Genomic DNA, 24,191 nt, shown 5'->3' with positions numbered 1-24,191 from the left:
CTTGTTACCTAATTATGGTATAACTTAAAGGTGTCCAATAATTACCAATGTCTTAAGACTCCCATAATTTTCCAAGTTCCCCCTTGGCTAACCACAAAATTCGGCTCCTTATCAATGTTCTCATAAAATATTTTATATTGCCAACTAATTCTCATTAAAACTTTGGTATTATATTATTGTTATACTATCTTTCCATAAGCCATTTTCATTCGCATGTTGCTTCATCCATAACTAATGTTTTCGCATACTTCTACATTTGAGTGCCATAATTTGAAAAACTTCTTCAATTGTGCCTAGTAGTTAAATTGTGTTACACACTGTCTTGAACCTAGCGTCTAACCATGATTGGGTTTCACTTTTCTCCTTAGTTTTCTGAATGAGAATTAGTTACTTATTCCTAGATTATAAGATCTTAATTCTTTTACACTCCTTTCATTTCAATGGGGATTTTTGTACGATTCCCAAATCCACTCTACTCTCTCTTCCATTATTTACTTTCTCCAAAATTATCTTCCCATAAAGGAACTAGTTGAGGTTTTTAATTGCTTGTTTCCCCAATTATATAACCACGGATGAACTTAGGGTTTATTGTAATTACGTGTTTTAACCCAAGAAGTTCATGCCTCCTTTCTCCTTATTTAACTCATCTATAGTATTACTAGGGTTTTCTGATCAAGGAGATTGCCATTCATTATTTTAGTTCTAATCTTCAGGGTTATCCAACTCTAGCTTCATTGCATTACTACAAAAATTGTCTAACAAATGCTCTTAATATGAAATCTAGCATGACCACATTCTTAAGGTACCTAGTCATTAGGATAGGTTAATGCTTCTATCTGAGATTCACAAGGGTTCCTTTTAACTCTTCTTCATTTATGTTTCCAATGGCGGCCTTGATCTTTTTAACCATCATAATTTCACATAGCTTAAAAACTTAACTTGAACTGTCTCGATCTTATTTATCTTGTTTATTGTGCCTTTATCTTAGGTCTAACTATCTTGCTTGACTTGCCATGTCAAGAACATATCTCGATGGAAGGCATTCTCTTAGTTACCATCAAGAGTATTTTATTGAAGAATTAAATCTTCATACTTGATTTGATTAGGGCAATTATTGCATTTAGGTTCCAATTGAATGGTACCCCATAAGTACTAAAGAGCTAAATTTCGTAATTTAACACCAAAAATACTTCATATAAATAAATAATTGAAAATTTTGTAGCCTTTGGGGTTTTATTTAAGCCATAAATATTATGACTAATAAGTTTCAATTTCAGGGCTTACAGTGATCCTTGGAATCCCTTGAATTGATATATGTTGATCTATTGATTTACAAGAATTTTCACTTATGTTTCACTTTGTTATTTCGCAAGTTTTCACCTAGGTGTTATACTTCAAAGCCATAGTTTAGTTCAACTAAGTTATGAATGTAGCCCATGTTCACCAGTGTATGAACCTAGGGCTCTGATACCAAAATGTCATGCCCAAACTTTTGGGCACAAACGGAATATTTTTTTTTTTAAACACAACTTAAAACATTAAATTTGCTAACAAGTAACGCTCTATCAAGTTTGGTCTTTAACTATGTTTGAGTTAATCTTTAACCACTAACTCAAGTAAATGAAAATAATTTAATATTAAATGTGGAATACTAAATGAATTAATTTATTATCTCATCAAATTTAGTCAATAGATTAAATAAATCAAAACTCTCTAAAATAATTGATGAAGATAAAATTAGTTTCCAATAACCATTATTTGTTTTTAGGATCTAATTAAATTAGTCCTGGCACTTAGTTTATAAATGTCTATATTTTATTTTAACAATAATTAAAATTTGATTACACTAAATCGACATAGTGTCAATTAAATTCATAACGAACAATCATCCTATAAGGTTTAATCTCCAAAGTCTATATCAGATTAAACTACAAAAATAATAATAAAATATTAAACATCATTTAAAATATACCCTTATGTTTATCAAAAATCATATATTTTCCCATATGTTTATTATAAACACATATATAGATTAAAAACACTTAATAAAATATTTAATCTATAGTTTTCCCTATCCCTTCATATTTTAAACTATATATATATATATATATATATATTAAAGTGTTTTAACCATGCAAACCCTAATCCTTTATTTAATATAAAATATGCCCCTCATTTCTTTTTTTTTCATTCTTTATTATCTTTCCACATTTTACCCTAGCCCTAACTAGCTAGGGTTCTATTCTCTTTTTTTTTTCCTGTGCAGGGGCGATGGTTGACGAGCAGTGACCATGGGTGGAGGGTCGGCGGCAGCGGTCCCCGGGGATGCCACTCACTATGGGTTTCCACAGTGGCTGCGACCACAGTGGTGGCGCTCGGGTCATCCCCTATGGGAAGCCATAGTGGCGACCCTTGGTCCATCCACTATGGGACACCACAGTGGCACCATCCACTATGGAGGCTCCCCGACTGTGCCGACGACTGTGCTAAACACAGTGGTTCAACCTTGGTTCAGCCCCGAAACCCTATGCGATGAGTTTTTTTTTCTTATTATATTTTTTTTGTTTAAAAAAATATATTTCATTTATAATATTTAATAAATTATATATATATGTATGTATGTATGTATATTTGTATATATAAATCAATATGTTTTTAAAAAAAAACTCATTTAAACATATATATATATATATATATATATATATATATATATATATATATATATATATATATATATATATATATATATATATATATATATATATATATATATATATATATATATATATATTAACTGTATATTAGATCTAGGGTATTTTCTTTGTTAATAAATGTTGATATTCTTTTATTTTGAAACATTTTAATAAATTAGATAATAGAGATTTACTTTCTGCAAAAATAAAGTAAATAACATAATTAAATATACTTAGAACATCAACTCTAAAAATTATTTATTTCTATTAATCTGTTTAACTATAGATTTTATTTTCTACACATAAACAAATGACAGAATTTAATAATTCTTATAGCTACTATATAAATGACAAAAGTTAATAAATATAATAGCAACTAGATAAATGAGTTGATATTTAGACTAAACCTTAGAGGTATGCATAGGAAATAAGTGATTCTTTTTTTATTTTCAGAATTCACATGCAAAATAGACTTTCATTTCCAAACTAACTTGCATACTACTAACAACAACTACAGGGAACTTAATCCAATATAAATGTATTTCTTTTGCAACAACATATTATTTAACAAAATAATTTCATTTATTTAGAGAACATTTAAAATACATTACAGCCATCAATACAAATGGGATCTTTTTTTTTTTCTACAAAATAGCATACTAAAATATTACAACTCTTTAAAACGTATTTCAAAGACACTATCATCACTTTACAAATGGGTTTCTCATTTCTAATAAGTGAAGACTTTTTAAAATAATAATTACATTTACAAATATTTTTCTGCAACAAATAACTCCAGCCACATCTACTTGTCCTAATCTTTTCTTCCAACAACCTGCAATAAATCAAAAGCTATGACCATGGAGTGCTCACCTCCCAGCCTAGGCAAACTAGTAGCCACCCCTGAGCTTGGAGAACCAAGCCCTAGACATGTAACACACATGCAACACAACAAACAAGGGGAAACAATCACAAACATATTCCCAACCAAGGCTACACTGCACCACACAATGTGATGTCTTTACACAGGTTGTAGTCGACCAAATACCCTGAGGAGACTACAAGTATAGTAAAACTCAAGGCCACCTCATGGAAAACAATGATACATCATAAGTATAACAATCCCCACAACCTTATGGCCCCCAATGCATTCATGCCTTATTTCCCTCCTTATGACCCCCAAATGCATAAACAAGCCATGCAACAAGGGTTACATAGGAGTCCCTTGAGATCACTCTCTTAACGAGAGCCTCTCACTCGAGGGTTGTCAAACTTCTACCACCCACAAGACCATCCTCTCGCCCAATAGTATTAGGTCTTGGTTACTCCCAAAACACATAAAATACACAAGAGTAAAATGTAGAACCCAAAATAAATTTTCATAGGGGAAAATACAAGAAAGAAGCTTTTTCCATACAAGCAATTCCTTTCAACATAACATGCAATATAAAAAAAAATACAAGAGAACTTTAACCAACCTTCAACTGTACAAAGGAATGCTAGATTAGTTGAGGATGAGCAGCCCAATTCCACAATTCGTTGCTTCTCTACCCTTAGCCAAAATCCTATACCAAATCTATCCTTTTCAAAATTGCATTGTCTCCAAAAATGGAAAGTGGGTGATTACCCACAAAATCTCTCATTATTGCCTAAAAAGGCCTCAGTGAGAGTTCTCACAGGTTTCTAAAATTGAAAAGGAAAAGTCAGAAAAAGATCCAAAAGGATCTCTCATCAAAAAGGAAAGTTAACAACTTAGGTGATGCCTTCTAATTTTCAATTTTCGCTCAACTTAGGAAACCCACTTTTTAGGGTGTCTAAATGGTCACATGGGAGTTGAAACATGCCTAAAATTACTCCTAACCCTTAGGTATACATTATGGGCTTTAGGAAACACTCTTAAACTACCCCTAGGTGTCCATTTAACCCCTTTTAAACCCCTCTGAAGTTAATTTTCGGGTCAAACTTAAGTTGACCACCCCAAAGATTCTCTTCCCATGGCAACTATGGAATCACATTAAATTAATTGAAAAAGATATGGTTAAACAACTCCCTCCAAGAGACAATTTAAAAAAAATAAAACATAAATCAACACGTGTCAAGTGACACAATAAAAATACTTTTACAAAATTACACATGAAATTTTGTCTCTTGTTGGATTTACACAATTTAATAAATTCAATTTAACACACATGCCAAATTCACTTTCACAAATAAAATATGATACAAATGGGGTGTTGTCTCTCCAAATAGACAAACCCTGGTTTTACAAATGTACATAGGTCTAGGTTTGGTTCTCCATAATATTTCCATGGTCACATGGATAATTTTCATGCGCATCTCAATTACACAGTAGTACTTCCAAATAACCTCATATAACTTTTAAACACATGAATAAGAATACATGGCAAACACTCTGCATACCATATACATTTAAACAAATAAATACATCTTACATCCAAATAAATCCACATACGCAGTTATCATAATCCTCATAATTTTAATCCATACATAAAACATACATCCTATTTCTATCATCATAGTAAAGTCTTGCAAATCTAATAATGACATATATCACCTCAAAGTAATCTTTTTCTAGAATCATATAGAGTTCTATATCATAACGCATATAAATGAAGCATCAACATACATCAGTGTTATCCAAATCCTGGACTCTTTATAAGTTCTAAATCCATAATGCATAAAAATGTACACCTCAAGGTGAAATGATTCCATAACCTGACTCAATTACTTTTCTTGCCAATCTATCTATCTAACATAGCCCATCCTATTGAATTATAGCATTTATTAGTAGGGTCAAACATGGTCAAGTAAGTTAATCAAATCTTTGTTGGGGAGGGCCTTACAAAATAGGGTATCCACGATGAGAGTAAAATGGGAGGATTGGCGAATAAAGTTTCTCTTTTGATTTTTTGATAAGTCAGGAGGTAAGATGTTATCTTTCAAGTATGTATAAATTTGGCCGTAGTGGGAGGAGTCATGCCCCACAAGGTGACAGATAGTTTGGGAATCAGGACAATTATGAGTAGGGTAAAACAATTCTTCCACCAGGAATTCATAACGCTATTGATTTTCCTATGTCTGAAGTAGAGAAGCAAGTGTAGCCATGGCATCTATTTCTTTGTTGTCATTCCTTGGAATTTGCTGGAAAGTTATTTCTATGAAGTATTTCTTGATATCATCCACCATCCTTTTATAAGGCATTAATTTTTCATCCTTTGTTTGATAGTCATCATTGATTTGATTAATGACAAGGTGAGAGTCTCCAAAGACTTGAGGTTGTGTAATGTTCCATTCTATAGCCTTTTTGATACCTGTTACCAAAGATTCACATTTTGTTGTGTTGTTGGTGCATGTAAAGATTAATTTGTATGCTTTTGGGATTGTATAACCTTGTGGTGTGATCAATAGAATACCTATTCCTGATCCATGTTGTGTTCTATTATTGATGCTTGCTCCCAGACTGATATTTGGGTGATGTATTGTAAGATATGGATCGACCCTAGAATGTCTGTATATGAACAAGTAAAATTGATTTGCCATCTTTTGAAGGGTTCCAAATATTTTTGCCTTCTTGGTTTTGATAGATAAGTTGTTGAATATAGATTACTTGTATCAATTATAACTACCTCTGCTGGTTCTATTAGGATAGATAACTTCTCTTGATAAAATTCAGGTAATATGTCAAATCTCCAATCTTCTGGTGCCTCGAGGAGGTTTTCACCGTCAGATACATCCTTTATTTTTACTTTTTCTCGGTCCAATGTTGCCAATAAATGGTTTTTAACATTAGACCTAATATTGTTTTCTTGATTTTCACTTTTGCGACTAGGAGATTTAACATCCGCTTGACTGGAAGATACATTAGCGGAATCCCTAGTGCAAGTTGTTGTGGGTTTGATTTCATTGAGATATAAGGATATGGCATGGTCATTAGGAAAGGTATCAATAGTAGTAGGTTCTTCAATTTCCCAGTCCGTAGGTTTAGGATAGATTAATGGTAAATGATCTTCAGGTTGAGGTGTTTCAAAGATATTAGGGGTCATGATAGAGATGACAAAGCTTTCGATATGTATGTCAATGTCTAGAACGGTACTCTTGTTAGAATGATCTCACGCAAGAAACTCCTGATCATCCTCAATTAATTCCATGTCAACTGAATGTGATTCTGATTCAAGTAGCCTAATTCCTAACATTTGTTCTGCATACATGTGAACTACATCGAATTCTACATCTGCTTCTTCCATTTCGATTTCAAGTTGCTCTTGTTTATTTTTCCTTGATAGCAAATATTCTCCATTTCCTTGGTCTCTTAGTTGTATTTGTTTTTCCATGTTTGACAAAATTGATATAAATAAACGTTCCTTGGATTGTGTGCTTGAAGCTGCTACCTCTCTGTTATGTGAAATAATGACCTCTTAAGCTGATTTCAGATTATTACAACACTGCAATGGATTTGAGTCTGTTGATATTGTGATTTCCTATCTATTGTATGGAAATTTTAAGCACTGATGACATGTTGATGTAATAGCTTGTATGTCCTAAATCCATGGTCTCCCCAAGAGTATATTGTATGGTAGGTCCAAGTCTATAACTTGGCATGCTATGTCCTTCTGCAAAGTTCTTACTTTGAGGGGTAATACCACAATTCCTTTAGAGTAATGTTCTTCTTCATCATATGCTTTGATTTTTATCCTTTTCCTGGGATCAACTGCATCTTCTGAATATCCTAGACCACAAACAAGACTCAAAGAGTAGATGTTCAATCCAACTCCCCCATCCATTAGGACTTATTTAACAAAAAATTCATGAATGAGGACTTCAATTTGCAAGAGAGTGTTATGGGGATGCTGCAATGAATTAATGCTTGGATATGAAGGAGATGGGCTTTGAATATGATCCTCTGAAATAGGTTTGATGGCAATTATGGATATCCCTTGGGGAAGTTCATCTTTGGATATCTTCTTTGGTGATGATGCTATGGAAGATTCTTGCAAGCTTTCAGGAGGTGTAGGAATAGATGCCTTTGGAGAGTCAATTTGTTTATAGAGGGATGAGCCATTGCTAGACATAGGTGCATGATTTTGATCTTCTTTAGCCAAGTCCTTTAGGGATCTTTTTAAGAGTTGCATAAAAGAGCCACCTTTCTTTTGAGATGTATTTCAATCCTTTTGAGGTTTTAACATAGTTTGATTTCTCTGATATGTTGACTTGTTACTTCTATTTTGCTTTGGTATGTCATGTTGCTATGGTTTTCAGCTATTTCAAATGTTTTTGTTTTCGTTTCAGGGGTTTCATTGTCTAAAAGTTGTTTTGATAAGTGATCAACGGTCAATGTCAAGGCAATAGAGTGATATGACACTAAAAGAGGATTCAAGTGTTTAAAAGTTTGCAAGTTTTTTGATCTTTGGTTTAGGACTATAATGATGCTGATTTGATAAGAACAAAGTCTAGTAGGAACGATATATCCTACAATGTGGAAGGAGATTATCCTAACCAAATGTTTTAGTTTCATGCTAAAGGATGATTGATCCTGATGAGAAACTATGTTTGAATGATCAGTTTATCAAAGAGGGTGATAATGCAATTTGAGATGTTTAGATTTTGAATTTGTTGAGGATGAGCACTTGAAAATCTTGAGGTGTATATGTTCTAAAGTCTGATTTTGATGGATGATGACTTGACCAAGCAAACCAAGAAGACAATTTAACCTTCAAATGACAGATAATAGATGTTTATGAATACTGAAAATTGATCAAGCAGAATGACAAACCTAAAAAAGTCATGCAAGACACAGCTCTAGACTGGCAAAAATAGAGATTCATACGACACAATACACAACCCCAAATGAAAAAAGATACAAGACCAGATGACAAATCATAAATTTCCTTTGAAAAAGTAAAGACTCGTATGACAAAACTTTATGAACCATATGACAAAACAAATTCCTTGTATGACAAATCACCAGACTCGTACGACAAAGAGCTTAACTTGTATGACAGATAACAGGACAAATATTAAAAAAAAGTTTGTTTTGCCGAATTTTGAATAGTGGATTTTGATGTTTTTCTTATGTTTTCTAGTTTTAGATGTCTGATTTTTTTTTAATGTAGGGATGAATACACAACAAACACATGATGTGATAAGTGTCTCGAAGCATGCTAAACCCTAAGGAAATTGGCTGAGAATGAAAACCTTTGCTTCCTGACTTAGGTACACAGCCAATAGCTAATCAGAATACAGTCACTGAGCATCACACAATGGATTCTCAACACCGTATTATTCGACTCCAAACACTAATGGGGGCACAATATGGCAAGTGTCTTGGGAGAGTTACTATCTCTCTTACACAAAGATTATCACCCTTTTGGAAGTGAATCGGGTAGCATCTATTTTAACCAACATTAGTAAGGCATCCGTTCGATGCATCGAGGTATAAACTCAATTAAGAGGTCTCCCAGCCTTGAAAACTAAGGTTTGATATACCTAAAAGTATGAAGTAGAGCTATTCCCGAGCAGTGTTGTTGACTTGATTTTAATCAAATCGTATTTATTTTATAGTGGGTTGGATTACTTGGCATTAGCCGTTCCCACTTAGGTCATTCCCCTCACACCGGCCGTAATGGCTTTAAGAGTTTTTAGCTCCTTAGGAGGGCAGGCCTACTAAAGATATGAACTAATGAAAGCAAAAGATGAGTCTAGCTTTTTGATCACCTGAGAAAGGTGAGAGCATACTTGCCTATCATCAAAAACAAAACATACATGATTGTTCATTTTTAGCCAAAATCAAGTGTGCCTAAAAAAACTTTAAGGAATACACAAAGTTTTGTTGAATTCTTTTAGGCAACTTGCAAAATAGATCCATTAGTAGGCATTGATTGGTTTTTGAATTTGGTCTTTGACAAGCATATCTTTGACAATCGTTCTGCAGAAAAGAGTTAGGACAAGCGTGAATTTGGATTATAAATGCGTTAAATTTGTATTTGCGAGAACTAGATAGGATATTAGAAAGATATATGTGAGGCTCCAGCCCCATGGTGGGTGCCAAAATGTCATGCCTGTGAAGTGTGTACCTGTTATACCTACAGCCACAACACAAAACACTCAATAAATCATTACAAGAAATGGTTAGAAAAGTAATCAACAAAAGATAAAACCATAGCTAATCGATCTATTGCCTCCTAGTAAATTCGAGTATGATTTTTTCTCTCAGATCTAGTTATGCAAATTACAGTGACTTGAATACACTTAAATGGAGGATTTAAATGATGAAGATGCATAAGCTAGCAATGATAGCATTATTAAGCTAAATGATTTCATGATTATTCTAGAAAATAAGCTAGAATGAAGATGCAATTAAGCTAAAATTGAACATGATAAAAATGCTAAGAATGATTTGCTAAGAGCTATATTCCTATAGTAAAAATGATTGAATGCAAATGAGATGGGTTAATTGAGGGCCCCTTTGAACTCCAAAATGGGGGCTATTTATAGGAATTACCAAGGCTAGGGATGAGGTGGCATGAATCAACAGTCAAGATTGAGTCTGAAGATATCAATGGTTAAATTGGAGGTGATTGGAGAAGAGGTTGGATGAAAGGGAGCAATTGGAGGTTGGTAGGAGAAGGGGTTGGATGAAAGGGGACAATGTCATCTCCATGGTGACAAGTGTCAAGAAGCTTCTAGAAGAGGTTGGATGAAAGGGAACACTTAGTGACAAGTGTCACAAAGATTATAGAAGAGGTTAGATGAAAGGGAACACTTAGTGACAAGTGTCGCAAATATTCTAGAAGAGGTTAGATGAAAGGGAACACTTAGTGACAAGTGTCACAAAGATTTTCTCATGAGGGCAAAGTGTCCAAGGAAAGGGGACAGGGTGGTTAGGAAAACCCGGGGTTAGATGGAATGGGTTATGTTTAGGAGTGGTTAGGTTAGGTGAATTTGAATTTAAAAATTCAAATAATAGGAAAAAGATAATTAATTTCAACAACTCATGAATTTGATTTGTTTTAATTAATTAAAGGATTTTAGAAGAAATGAATTTGATGGGGGAATTAATTAATTTGAATTAATTAATCAAAAGGGATTATTGAAATGAACCTATTAAATAAATCCTTAGATTTATTAATAAGTAGATGAATGGGAGAATTTAATCAAATTATTGATGAAGTCAATTAAATTGGGAAGGAGGATTAATTAAATAATTGCTTGTTCAATTAATTATCTTCAGACCATTTTTAAGTGTATACATTTTGCCCCTCTTTGAAGTGAGGTGTGATGATGCATTGATTCAAAGAATAATTTCCTTTTGATGATGATATTGATTTGATAGGATGCCCCAGACCTTGATTTTTAGATTCTAATCTGATGATGCCCCCTTGGGAGATTAATTGAGATTTGTGATATTGATGTCCCGATTAGAATTGATTTGATTTGTGCAATGTTGATTGATGAAAATGCAAGTTCTTTGATCTCGATGATACAATTATGATTGATTGATAAAGCTTGATTTGATATGATAAGATTGATTGAGATTTAGTCTGGTTTCAGGAAGGATACATCCTGTATAAGACAAAGCTGATTAGAGCGTCTAGTTTCAGGAAGGATTCATCCTATATAAGACTTGATCAGTACCTCTAGTTTCAGGAAGGATACATCCTTTATAAGACTAGATCTGAATGTCTAGTTTTAGGAAGGATACATCCTGTATAAGACATAAACAGATAGATTAGATGTAATCGATTGACAAAAATGATAGGATTTATTAGATAAAGAACTGACAGTTTGTTGATATCAAGTGTAGGACCAATTAGATATGCTCATGGTAGTTCTGTTGAGGGGATAACATAAGATTTCGGGCTAGGTTGACAATATCATGAGAGAGATGAGTCATTATTTTGATTGTGTGTACACTTGTGATGATGCTTCACTAATTCCTGTGATATATTTAGCCTTGGATAAGATGAGCTTGTAGGATCTCACGCAAGAATGAAATGCAAGCTAAATGCAAATGCAATGAAATGCAAACTATGGCCAGACTAGCCACTAGATTATTTCTTTTTTTTCATCGTTGAGCATTTTGAAATATGGGGAGTGAGTGAAAACATCGATGTTATTATTAAACCATGATGACCTGAGCACTATTTTCTTGGATATTGATATAGCAAGTTAACACAAGCATCAGGGTATAATTGAACCAAGATGACCTGAGTGTTGTTTGCATAAAACAAGCAGTATTAATCATTTTAATATGCAAATCAGAAATGTCTTCAATGATACTCTGATGATCATGTCTTGAGAAAAATTTGCACATATTAATGATTAATTTTTAGACAACAGACAAGAAAAATATCATGTTTATTCCTTGTTCCTCTAGTCAAAGACTTCTTCGAGTCACTTAGAAATCATGATAGTGAAAATGAATTATAGAAAAGTTGAACAATCATGTTAAAATCATTATCCAAAAGATATCATCCATTGAAAAGTGTGTGAATATGCTTATACTGACTTTGTGATAGTTTGATGGTTGATAATTTGATCTCGTGTTCAATGTTGGATGTGTTTCAGTTTTCGCTTGATAAATGTTGTCTAGCTGTTTGGTCTACCTATTTGATTAAGTTTAAAATGATCAAGAATTTGCCCCCAGCTAGGTGTTAGATTTTTTCCCAAGCCTAGAAACAAAGTCGTTATGATATACTCAATGATCCAAACCATGGTGAGAGAGTAGTTGTGATACCTACGTATGCACAAATGCTTATGATGGATATGGATAGCATTGATGGAGGATGAATGTAAGTGGAAAGATACATGAACTAATAGATGGAAGAGCTAGTGGATAGATAGCACATGTTTGCCAGGTTTTCACCGTTTGTTTTTATTGAACTTTTTCTTATATTTAATTTTTTTTTTCTTTTTCACTATTTTTGGATTTTTCTAGTTTTTCACTGTTTTTGAATTTTTCTATTTTTTCAGACATTAAATTTCTTCAGATGCATGCTATTGATAGGTTCCTTGAGTTGATCCTTGTCCTGTGTTGATAACTGATATACTCCTGACCCAAATATTGTTGTGACCATAAATGGACGTAACTAGTTTGGTTCAAACTTTCCTTTTTTTTCTCAATCTGCCTAATTGTGTGGATTTTCCTTTCGCACTAGTTCTCCAACTTGAAAGACTCATGGTTTAACCTTATGATTATAACCCTGACACATTCTTTGCTGATATACCTTTAGATGATCAAAGGCATTGTGTCCTTGTTCATGGATCAGTTCTAACTCTTGCAGTCTAGATACTCGTTGTTCTTCATCTGGGATGAGACCTTTTAATGATACACGTAGAGAGGGTATCTCTTCTTTGATTGGCAATATGGCTTCTGATCTGTATACAAGAGAGAAAAGTGTGGGACCTATTGGTGTGTAGATACTGGTATGGTAGGCCCATAAAGTAGGGTTTAGTTGAATATGGCAATCTCTTCCAGCATTGTTCACTGTCTTTTTGAGGATTTTTAGAATAGTTTTGTTAGATGCTTCTTCCTACCCATTTCCTTGTGGATAATATGGTGTCGAGAATATGTGCTGGATTTCAAACTTCTCACATAGCTCTTGTACATCTTAATTCTTGAATGGTCAACCATTAACAGTGATAATGGTCATGGGTATTCCATAACAACAGATGATATAGTTCAAGATAAATGCAAGAATTTATTTTCCTGTGATATTAATGAGAGGTACCGCCTCAATCCATTTTGTGAAATATTCTGTAGCTACAAGGATGAATTTATGACCATTTGATGAGGAAGGATTTATCTTTCCTACTAGATCAAGACCACATTTACAAAAGGCCAAGATTTTGCTAAAACATGAAGTTCTTGTGTTGATGCATGAATCAAATTCCCATGGATCTGACATTGTTTGCATGTTCTAGCTATCTGAAAGAATCTCGTTCCATAGTCGGCCACTAATAGCCCAAGCCTATGAGTTTTTTTGAAAGGGTAAGACCACTTGAATAAGTGCCACAGATGCCATTATGGACTTCACGTAAGGCCTTCTCAAATTCTTCTTGTTCGAGACATCTTAAAAGAGTACTGTCTAGACCTCGTTTAAATAGGGTATCCACGATGAGAGTAAAATGGGAGGATTGGTGAATAAAGTTTCACTTTTGATTTTTTGATAATTCAAGAGGCAAGATGTTATCTTTCAGGTATGTATAAGTTTGGTCATAGCGGCAAGAATCATGCCCCACAAGATGATAGATAGTTTGGGAATCAAGACAATTATGAGCAGGGTAAAACAATTCTTCCACCAAGAATTCATAACGTTGTTGATTTTCTTGTGTCTGAAGTAGAGAAGCAAGTGTAGCCATGACATCTATTTCTTTGTTGTTATTCCTTGGAATCTACTGGAAAGTTATTTCTATGAAGTATTTTTTGATATCATCAACCATCTTTTTATAAGGCATTAATTTTTTGTCCTTTGTTTGATAGTCATCATTGATTTGATTAATGATGAGTTGCGAGTCTCCAAAGACTTGAAGTTGTGTAATGTTCCATTCTATAGCCATTTTGATACCTATTACCAAAGCTTCATATTCTACTGTGTTATTGGTGCATGGAAAGCTTAATTTGTATGCTTTTGAGATTGTATGACCTTGTGGTGTGATGAATAGAATGCCTGCTCCTGATCCATGTTGTGTTCTATTATTGATGCTTTCTCCTAGACTGATATTTGGTTGATGTATTGTAAAATATGGACCGAACCCTAGAATGTCTGTTTATGAAAAGGTAAAATTGATTTGCCATATTTTGAAGGGTTCCAAATATTTTTGCCTTGCTGGTTTTGATAGATAAGTTGTTGAATATAGATCATTGTATCAATGATAATTGCCTCTGTTGGTTCCATTAGGATAGATAACTTCTCTTGATAAAATTTAGGTAAGATGTCAAATCTCCCATCTTCCAACACCTCAAGGAGGTTTTCACTATTAGATACGTCCTTTATTTTTACTTTTTCTTGGTCCAATGTTGCCAATAAATGGTTTTTAGCATTAGACCTGATATTGTTTTCTTGATTTTCACTTTTGCAACTAGGAGATTTAACACCCACTTGACTGGAAGATATGTTAGCAAAATCCCAGGTGAAAGTTATTGTGGGTTTGATTTCATTGAGATATAAGGATATGACATGGTCATTAGGAAAGGTATCAATAGTAGTACGTTCTTCATTTTCCTAGTCCATAGGTTCAAGATAGATTAACGGTAAATGATCTTTAGGTTGAGATGTTTCAAAGATATTAAGGGTCATGATAGAGATGATAGAGCTTTCTATATGTATGTCGATGTCTAGAACGATACTCTCGTCAGAATGATCTCGCGCAAGAAACTCATGATCGTCCTCGATTAAGTCCATGTCAACTGAATATGATTATGATTCAAGTAGGCTAGTTCCTAATGTTTGTTCTGCATACACGTGAACTACATCGACTTCTACATCTACTTCTTCCATTTCGATTTCAAGTTGCTCTTGTTTATTTTTCCCTGATAGAAAATATTCTCCATTTCCTTGGTCTCTTAGCTGTATTTAATTTTCCATGTTTGACAAAATTGATGTAAATGATCATTCCTTGGATTGTGTGGTTGAAGCTGCTACCTCTCTGTTATGTGAAACAATGACCTCTTGAGCTGATTTTAGGTTATTACAACATTGCAATGGATTTGAGTCTGCTAATATTGTGATTTATTGTCCATTGTATGGAAATTTTAAGCATTGATGACATGTTGATGTAATAGCTTGTATGTCCTGAATCAATGGTCTCCCCAAGAGTATATTGTATGGTAGGTCCAAGTCTAGAACTTGGCATGTTGTGTCCTTCTGCAAAGGTCCTACTCTGAGGGGTAATACCACAATTCCTTTAGAGTAATGTTCTTCTTCACCATATGCTTTGATTTTTATCCTTTTCCTAGGATCAACTGCATCTTCTAAATATCCTAGAGCACAAACAAGACTCAAAGAGCATAGTTCAAGCCAACTCCCCCATCTATTAGGATTTGTTTAACAAGCATTCTATGAATGAAGACTTCAATTTGCAAGAGAGAGTGTTATGGGATGCTGCAATGATTTAATGCTTGGATATGAAGGATATGGGCTTTGAATATGATCCTCTGAAATAGGTTTGATGGTAATTATGGATATCCCTTGGGGAAGTTCATCTTTGGATATATTCTTTGGTGATGATGCTATGGAAGATTATTGCAAGCTTTCAAGAGGTGTAGGAATAGATGCCTTTGGAGAGTCAATTTGTTTATAGGGGGATGAGTCATTGCTAGACATAGGTGCACGATTTTGATCTTCTCTAGCCAAGTCCTTTAGGGATCTTTTTAAGAGTTGCATAAAAGAGCCACCTTTCTTTTGAGATGTATTTGAATCCTTGTGAGGTTTTAACATAGTTGGATTTTGATTTTGAACTTGTTTGATTGCTCTGATATGTTGACTTGTTACTTGTATTTTTCTTTGGTATGTCATGTTGATATGGTTTTCATCTATTTCAAATGTTTCTATTTCTGTTTCAGGGGTTTGATTGTCTAAAAGTTGTTTTGATAAGTAATCAATGGTCAATGTCAAGGCAATAGAGTGATATGACACTAAAAGAGGATTCAAGTGTTTAAAAGTTTGCAAGTTTTTTGATCTTTTGTTTAGGAGTGAAATGATGATGATTTGATAACAACGAAGTCTAGTAGGAATGATATATCCTACGATGTGGGATGAGATTATCCCAACCAAATGTTTTAGTTTTGTGATAAAGGATGATTGATCCTGATGAGAAACTATGTTTGAGTGATCATTTTATCAAAGAGGGTGATAATGCACTTTGAGATGTTTAGATTTTGAACTTGTTGAGGGTGAGCACTTGAAAATATTGAGGTGTATATGTTCTAAAGTCTGATTTTGATGGATGATAACGTGATCAAGCAAACCAAGAAGACAATTTAAGCATCAAATGACAGATAACAGATGTTTATGAATACTGAAAATTGATCAAGTGGAATGACAGACTTGAAAAAGTCATGCAAGACATAGCTCTGGACTGGCAAAAATAGAGACTCGTACGACACAATACACAACCCCAAATGACAAAAGATTCAAGATGAGATGAGAAATCAGAAATTTCCTTTGAAAAAGCAAAGACTCATATGACAAAATTTTATGAACCATACGACAAAACAAATTCCTCATACAACAAATCACCTAACTCGTATGACAGAGAACTTAACTCGTACGACAGATAATAGGACAAAGATAAAAAAAAAGTTTGTTTTGCCGAATTTTGATTAGTGAATTTTGATGTTTTGCTTATGTTTTCTAGTTTTAGATGTTTGATTTTTTTTTTAATATAGGGATGAATACAAAGCAAACACATGATATGATAGGTGACTCCAAGCATGCTGAACCCTAAGGAAATTGGTTGAGAATGAAAACCTTTGCTTACTGACTTAGGTACACACCCAATAGCTAATCAGAATATGACTGTTGAGCATCACGCAATGGATTCTTAACGTCGTATTATCCGACTCCAAATGCTAATGGGGGCATGATATGGCAAGTTTCTTGGGAGAGTTACTATCTCTTTTGCACAAAGATTATCACCCTTTTGAAGGTGAATCAGGCAGCTTCTATTTTAACCAACACTAGTAAGGGATCTGTTCAGTGTGTCAAGGTATAAACTCAATTAACAGGTCGAGGTATAAACTCAATTAAGAGGTCTCCCAACCTTGAAAACAAAGGGTTTGATATACCCAAAGGTAAAAAGGAGAGCTATTCCTGAGCACTGTCATTGGCTTGATTTTAATCAAATCATATTTATTTTATAGTGGGTTGGATTACTTGGCGTTAGCCATTCCCACTTAGGTCATTCTCCTCACACCGACCGTAATGGCTTTAAGAGTTTTTAGCTCCTCGGGAGGGCAGTCCTGCTAAAGATATGTACTAATGAAAGCAAAAGATGAGTCTAGCTTTCTGATCACCTGAAAAAGGTGAGAGCATACTCACCTATCATCAAAAACACAACATACATGATTGTTCATTTTTAGCCAAAATCAAGTGTGCCTAAAAAAACTTTAAGGAATACACAAAGTTTTGTTGAATTCTTTTAGGCAACCTACAAAATAGATCCATTAGTAGTCATCGATTGGTTTTTGAATTTGGTCTTTGACAAGCATATCTTTGACAATTGTTCTGCAGAAAAGAGTTAGGACAGGCGTGAATTTGGATTACAAATGCGTTAAATTTGTATTTGCGAGAACTAGATAGGATATTAGAAAGATATATGTGAGGCTCTAGCCCCATGGTGGGCACCAAAATGTCATGCCTATGAAGTGTGTACCTGTTATACCTATAGCTGCAACACAAAACACTCAATAAATCATTACAAGAAATGGTTAGAAAATTAATCAACAAAAGATAAACCCATAGCTAATCGATCTATTGCCTCCTGGTAAATTTGAGTATGAATTTTTCTCTCAGATCTGGTTATGAAAATTTGAGTGACTTGACTACACTTAAATGGAGGATTTAAATGATGAAGATGCATAAGCTAGCAATGAAAACATGATTAAGCTAAATGATTTCATGATTATTCTAGAAAATAAGCTAGAATGAAGATGCAATTAAGCTAAAATTGAACATAATAACAATGGTAAGAATGATTTGCTAAGAGCTATACGCCTATAGTAACAATGATTGAATGAAAATGAGATGGGTTAATCAGGGGCCCCTTTGAACTCCAAAATATGGTCTATTTATAGGATTTCCCAAGGTTAGGGGTGAGGTGGCAAGAATCAATGATCAAGATTAAGTCTAAAGATATCAATGGTTAAATTGGAGGTGATTGGAGAAGAGGTTGGATGAAAGGGAACAATTGGAGGTTGGTAGGAGAAGGGTTTGGATGAAAGGGGACAATGTCATCTCCATGGTGACAAGTGTCAAGAAGCTTCTAGAAGAGGTTGGATGAAAGGGAACACTTAGGGACAAGTGTCACAAATATTATAGAAGAGGTTAGATGAAAGGGAACACTTAGTGATAAGTGTCACAAAGATTCTAGAAGAGGTTAGATGGAAGGGAACACTTAGTGACAAGTGTCACAAAGATTCAAGAACAGGTTAGATGAAAGGGAACACTTAGTGACAAGTGTCACAAAGATTTTCTCATGAGAGGGAAAAGTGTCCAAGGAAAGGGGACATGGTGGTTACGATGTGCAAGCTAGGATGGGGTTAGGCAAACTCGGGGTTAGATGGAATGGGTTAGGTTTAGGAGTGGTTAGGTTAGGTGAATTTGAATTTAAAAGTTCAAATAATAGGAAAAAGCTAATTAATTTCAACAATTTATGAATTTGATTTGTTTTGATTAATTAAAGGATTTTAGAAGAAGTGAATTTGATGGGGGGAATTAATTAATTTGAATTAATTAATGAAAGGGGTTATTGAAATGAACCTATTAAATAAATCCTTAGATTTATTAATAAGTAGATGAATAGGAGAATTTAATTAAATTATTGATGAATTCAATTAAATTGGGAAGGAGGATTAATTAAATAATTGCTTATTCAATTAATTATCTTTAGGCCATTTTTAGGTGTATACATTTTTTCCCTCTTTGAAGCGAGGTGTGATGATGCGTTGATTCAAATAATAATTTCATTTTGATGATGATATTGATTTGATAGGATGCCCCAGACCGTGATTGATATATTGTGATACGATGATGCCCCCTCGAGAGATTGATTGAGATTTGTGAGATTGATGTCCCGATTAGAATTGATTTGCTTTCTGCAATGTTGATTGATGAAAATGCGAGTTCTTTGATCTTGATGATACAATTATGATTGATTGATAAAGCTTGATTTTATATGATAAGATTGATTGAGATTTAGTCTAGTTTCAGGAAGGATACATCTTGTATAAGACAAAGTTGATCAGAGCGTCTGGTTTCAGGAAGGATTCATCTTGTATATGTCTGGTTTTAGGAAGGATACATCCTATATAAGACATAATCAGATAGATCAGATGTAATCGATTGACAAAATTGATAGGATTGATTAGATAAAGAACTAATAGTTTATTGATATCAGGTGTAGGACCAATTAGATATGCTGATGGTAGTTTTGTTGAGGGGATAATATAAGATTTTAGGTTGGGTTGACAATATCATGAGAGAGATGAGTCATTATTCTGATTGTGTATACACTTGTGATGATGCTTTGCTAATTCCTGTGATATATTTAGCCTTGGATAAGATGAGCTTGTAGGATCTCATGCAAGAATGAAATGCAAGCTAAATGCAAATGAAAATGCAAACTATGACCAGACTAGTCATTGGATTAATGCTTTTTTGTCATCATTGAGCTTTTTGAAATGTGGGGAGTGAGTGCAAACATCAATGGTATAATTAATCATGATGACCTGAGAACTATTTTCTTGGATTTTGATATAGGAAGTTAACACAAGCATCTAGGTATAATTGAACCAAGATGACCTGAGTGTTGTTTGCGTAAAACAAGCAGTATTTATCATTTTAATATGCAAATCAGAAATATCTTCAATGATACTTTGATGATCATGTCCTGAGACAAATTTGCACATATTAATGATTAATTTTAAGAAAGCAGACAAGAAAAATATCATTTTTTTTCCTTGTTCCTCTAGTCAAAGGCATCCTGTAGTCACTCAAAATCAAAATAGTAAAAATCAATTATAGAAAAGTTGAACAATCATGTTAAAATAATTATCCAAAAGATATCATCCATTGAAAAGTGTGTGAATATGCTTATACTGACTTTGTGATAGTTTGATATTTGATAATTTGATATCGTGTTCAACATTGGATGTGTTTCAATTTTTGCTTGATAAATGTTGTCTAACTGTTTGGTCTACCTATTTGATTAAGTTCAAAATGATCAAGAATTTGCCCCCAACTAGGTGTTAGAGTTTTGCCCCAAGCCTAGAAACAAAGTCGTTATGATATACTCAATGATCCAAACCATGGTGAGAGAGCAACTACGATTCCTACGTATGTAAAAATGCTTATGATGGATATGGATAGCACTGATGGAGGATGAATGCAAGTGGAAAGATACATGAACTAATAGATGGAAGAGCTAGCGGATAGATAGCGCCTGTTTGCCAAGTTTTCACCATATGTTTTTCTTGAACTTTTTCTCATTTTTTATTTATTTTATTTTATTTTTGATTTTTTTCTTTTTCACTATTTTTGGATTTTTCTGCTTTTTCACTATTTTTGGATTTTTTTGATTTTTCATTGTTTTTGGATTTTTGTTCTTTTTCACTGTTTTTGGATTTTTTTGCTTTTTTAGACATAAAATTTCTTTATATAGGAAGGATTCATCCTATATAAGACATGATCAGATCACAATGTCTGGTTTCAGGAAGGATTCATCCTATATAAGACATGATAAGATCACAACGCATGGTTTCAGTAAGGATTCATCCTGTATAAGACATGATTAGTTCACAACATCTAGTTTCAGGAAGGATTCATCCTGTATAAGACATGATCAAATCACAATGTCTGGTTTCAGGAAGAATACATCCTATACAAGGCATGATTGATCATAGCGTCAGGTTTCAGGAAGGATTCATCCTGTATAAGACATGATTAATCACAACGTCTGGTTTCAGGAAGGATTCATCCTATATAAGACATGATTGATCACAACATTTGGTTTCAGGAAGGATTCATCATGTATAAGACATGATTGATCACAACATCTAGTTTTAGGAAGGATTCATCCTGTATAAGACATGATCAGGTCATCTTGTTTCGGGAAGGATACATCTTGTATAAGACATGATCAGAATCAGAATTAAAAATAACTAACATAATTATTTTTAATTGTCTACATTTTGACGATGTGTAGAAGATAGAAGAAGAAAAGGATGCCCCAGCGTAAAGCATGGGAGGTGTATGCCCCCTCGAGAATTTTTTTCGAAAAAAGGAAAAATTTTTTTTGTAAAAAGAGGAAGAAGGATTAGGGTGGAAGGGATAAACAAGGAAGAAATATGAAGTAGTCGTGAAGAATTTGGAAAGAAGAATAGGAGAGGCAAGACTGTGAGGGAAGATGGGCCCTCACGAGGGCCCATATACTCCACAACGGACCCAGTGAGGGGTCATTGTATCATGACGGACATATTTTCCTCTTTATATATATATGTATACATGATTCGATTGGTGACAGATGATGTGTAGCATTTATTGTGATGGATTATTTTTGTTTGTCTTATGATGTCATATATGGATGCAATCATGGATGTGTTGTGTTGACCTATTTTGTGATGCAGAGTGGATGCTTATGTATGTATGTTTATGATGTGTTGCTAACATAGTTTTTGGATGTGGGATGAGTGTTTTTTATGCTTTATGTATAAATACACATGTGTGAGTGATTTATGATGTAGTCTAAATGTAATGCTATATGGATGAGTGTATCTTTTATTGATGCAATCTTATATGGTAAATGTTTTGTGGAAAAAAAATGACTGTCTAAGAAATGCACTCTACATGATGTGAATGAGTTAATAAAAAGAGGGAATATGCCAATAAAAACACAATGACCTTAGATAGAAGAATATGGAATAGATGGGAAGTGGGGGAAATTGAGAACTCCATGGGATTATTGAGTTTAGGATTTGATGGACTGATGGTGAGATTTTGTGCACAACAAATGTGGAGAGCCAACCTAGTTTGATGTTGCCTTGAGTGGCTTGCACCACTGATTATAGAAATCAGGATGCCATGAGAAACCCAAGGCATGGACTGACTCTGTAGACAAACGGGAATTTCTTGCACACAACAATGCAAGTGTTAAGAAACACTAATACAAAGTTGTGCATTTGTGCAAGGAAACCCTCAAACACACCAATACCTCTTGTACATGAGAAGGTAAGTGTTGATAAACACTAGTACCAGGTCGCTGGTTTATACAAGAGGGATCCAAAACATGCCATACTATGAAATATGACCCAGTATGAGCCTATCATAACGTACCTAGATATGGAAGAACCCAGGCAGTCGTAAATAGTGGCAATCATAGGGAAAAAGATGCAAATCTATATGAAAAGATCTAACAAAATCTAACAATTCACTTCCTTGCGACCAAATGATACCTCTTGCCAAGAGTAGAACTAGGATGAAGGATTAGGTTGCCAAGCGAGGGAAGGGGTCATCCCTAAGGCAAAGTGGGCTTTTGGATTAGGCAAGTGGTTCTATGGTTTTGGAGAGTGACTAGGGGATTTGGGATTGTTTCTCAAGACTTCTTCAAGCTTACACAAAGGCATAAAAGCTCAGTTTTAATGGGACATTCCTTGTTCATGACTCAGGCGAAGACTCATCATCATATGCATGTTTTATTAGGAGGCAGAAAAGAAGGAATGTTGCACATGGGTGGGCTGGATGGCAGATGATTTGTAGTATCGACATGCTAGATAGTGGATCCGGTTATTTACCTTGGCGCCCGCACAAAAGTTTTCACCAAGGTACTTGTCCATAGCGCCACAAAGTGGTTTTCACTGGTGGACGAATTTTTTTTCTTTCTTTTTTTGATTTTTTAATTTTTTTGTGTCATAAGGTGCCTGTTTGCCAGGTTTTCACCAAAGTGACGACTTTTTCAGGATCTTTTTCTCATTTTTATTTTATTTTTTTGACAATTTAAGACTTTATGAGGACTAAGCATAAAATCTTTTGAGGTGCATGATATTCATTGGATCATCCAAAGGATCGCCTTCAGGAGTAGCCAACTGATAAGCTCCTGATCCATATTTTGTTGTAAGTACATATGGTCCAAGCCAATTAGGCTCGAACTTTCCTTTCTTTTCTCTTTCTTGAAGACTTTTTTAATTCTCCATGAGGAAAAGATCACCAACTTGGAATTCTTGGGTTTTGACTCTTTTGTGATAACTCATCTGCAAGAAGTTCTGATATACCTGGAGATGGTTCAAGGCCTTGAGGTGCCTTTCATCTAACAATTCTAGCTCTTGTAAGCGGGCAATTCTGTATTCTTCCTCTAGTAGGATGTCTTGTAGGGATACCCTTAGAGAGGGGATATTGATCTCAAGGGGAAGGATGGATTCGGAGCCAAAGACCAGGGAATAAGGGGTGGCACCTGTGGGGGTGCGGATGGAGGTGTGGTAGGCCCACAAAGTGGGATGGAGTTAAAGGTGCCAATCACGGCCAACTTCATTGACTATCTTTTTGAGGATTTTGATTAAGGTTTTATTAGAAGCCTCAACTTGGCCATTGCCTTGGGGATAATATGGGGTGGAGAAGTGATGTTGGATGTTGAATTTTTGGCAGAGTTCTTTGACATCCTGGTTTTAAAATTGTTTGCCATTATCTATGATAATAACTTTTGGGATGCCATACCGGCAAATTAGATAGTTCAGGATGAATTTGGATATTTGCTTGCCGATGGTGAAAG

This window comes from Cryptomeria japonica, chromosome 7, assembly GCF_030272615.1.
Source record: "Cryptomeria japonica chromosome 7, Sugi_1.0, whole genome shotgun sequence".
Lineage (NCBI taxonomy): Eukaryota > Viridiplantae > Streptophyta > Pinopsida > Cupressales > Cupressaceae > Cryptomeria > Cryptomeria japonica.
This window is presented reverse-complemented; position numbering follows the sequence as displayed.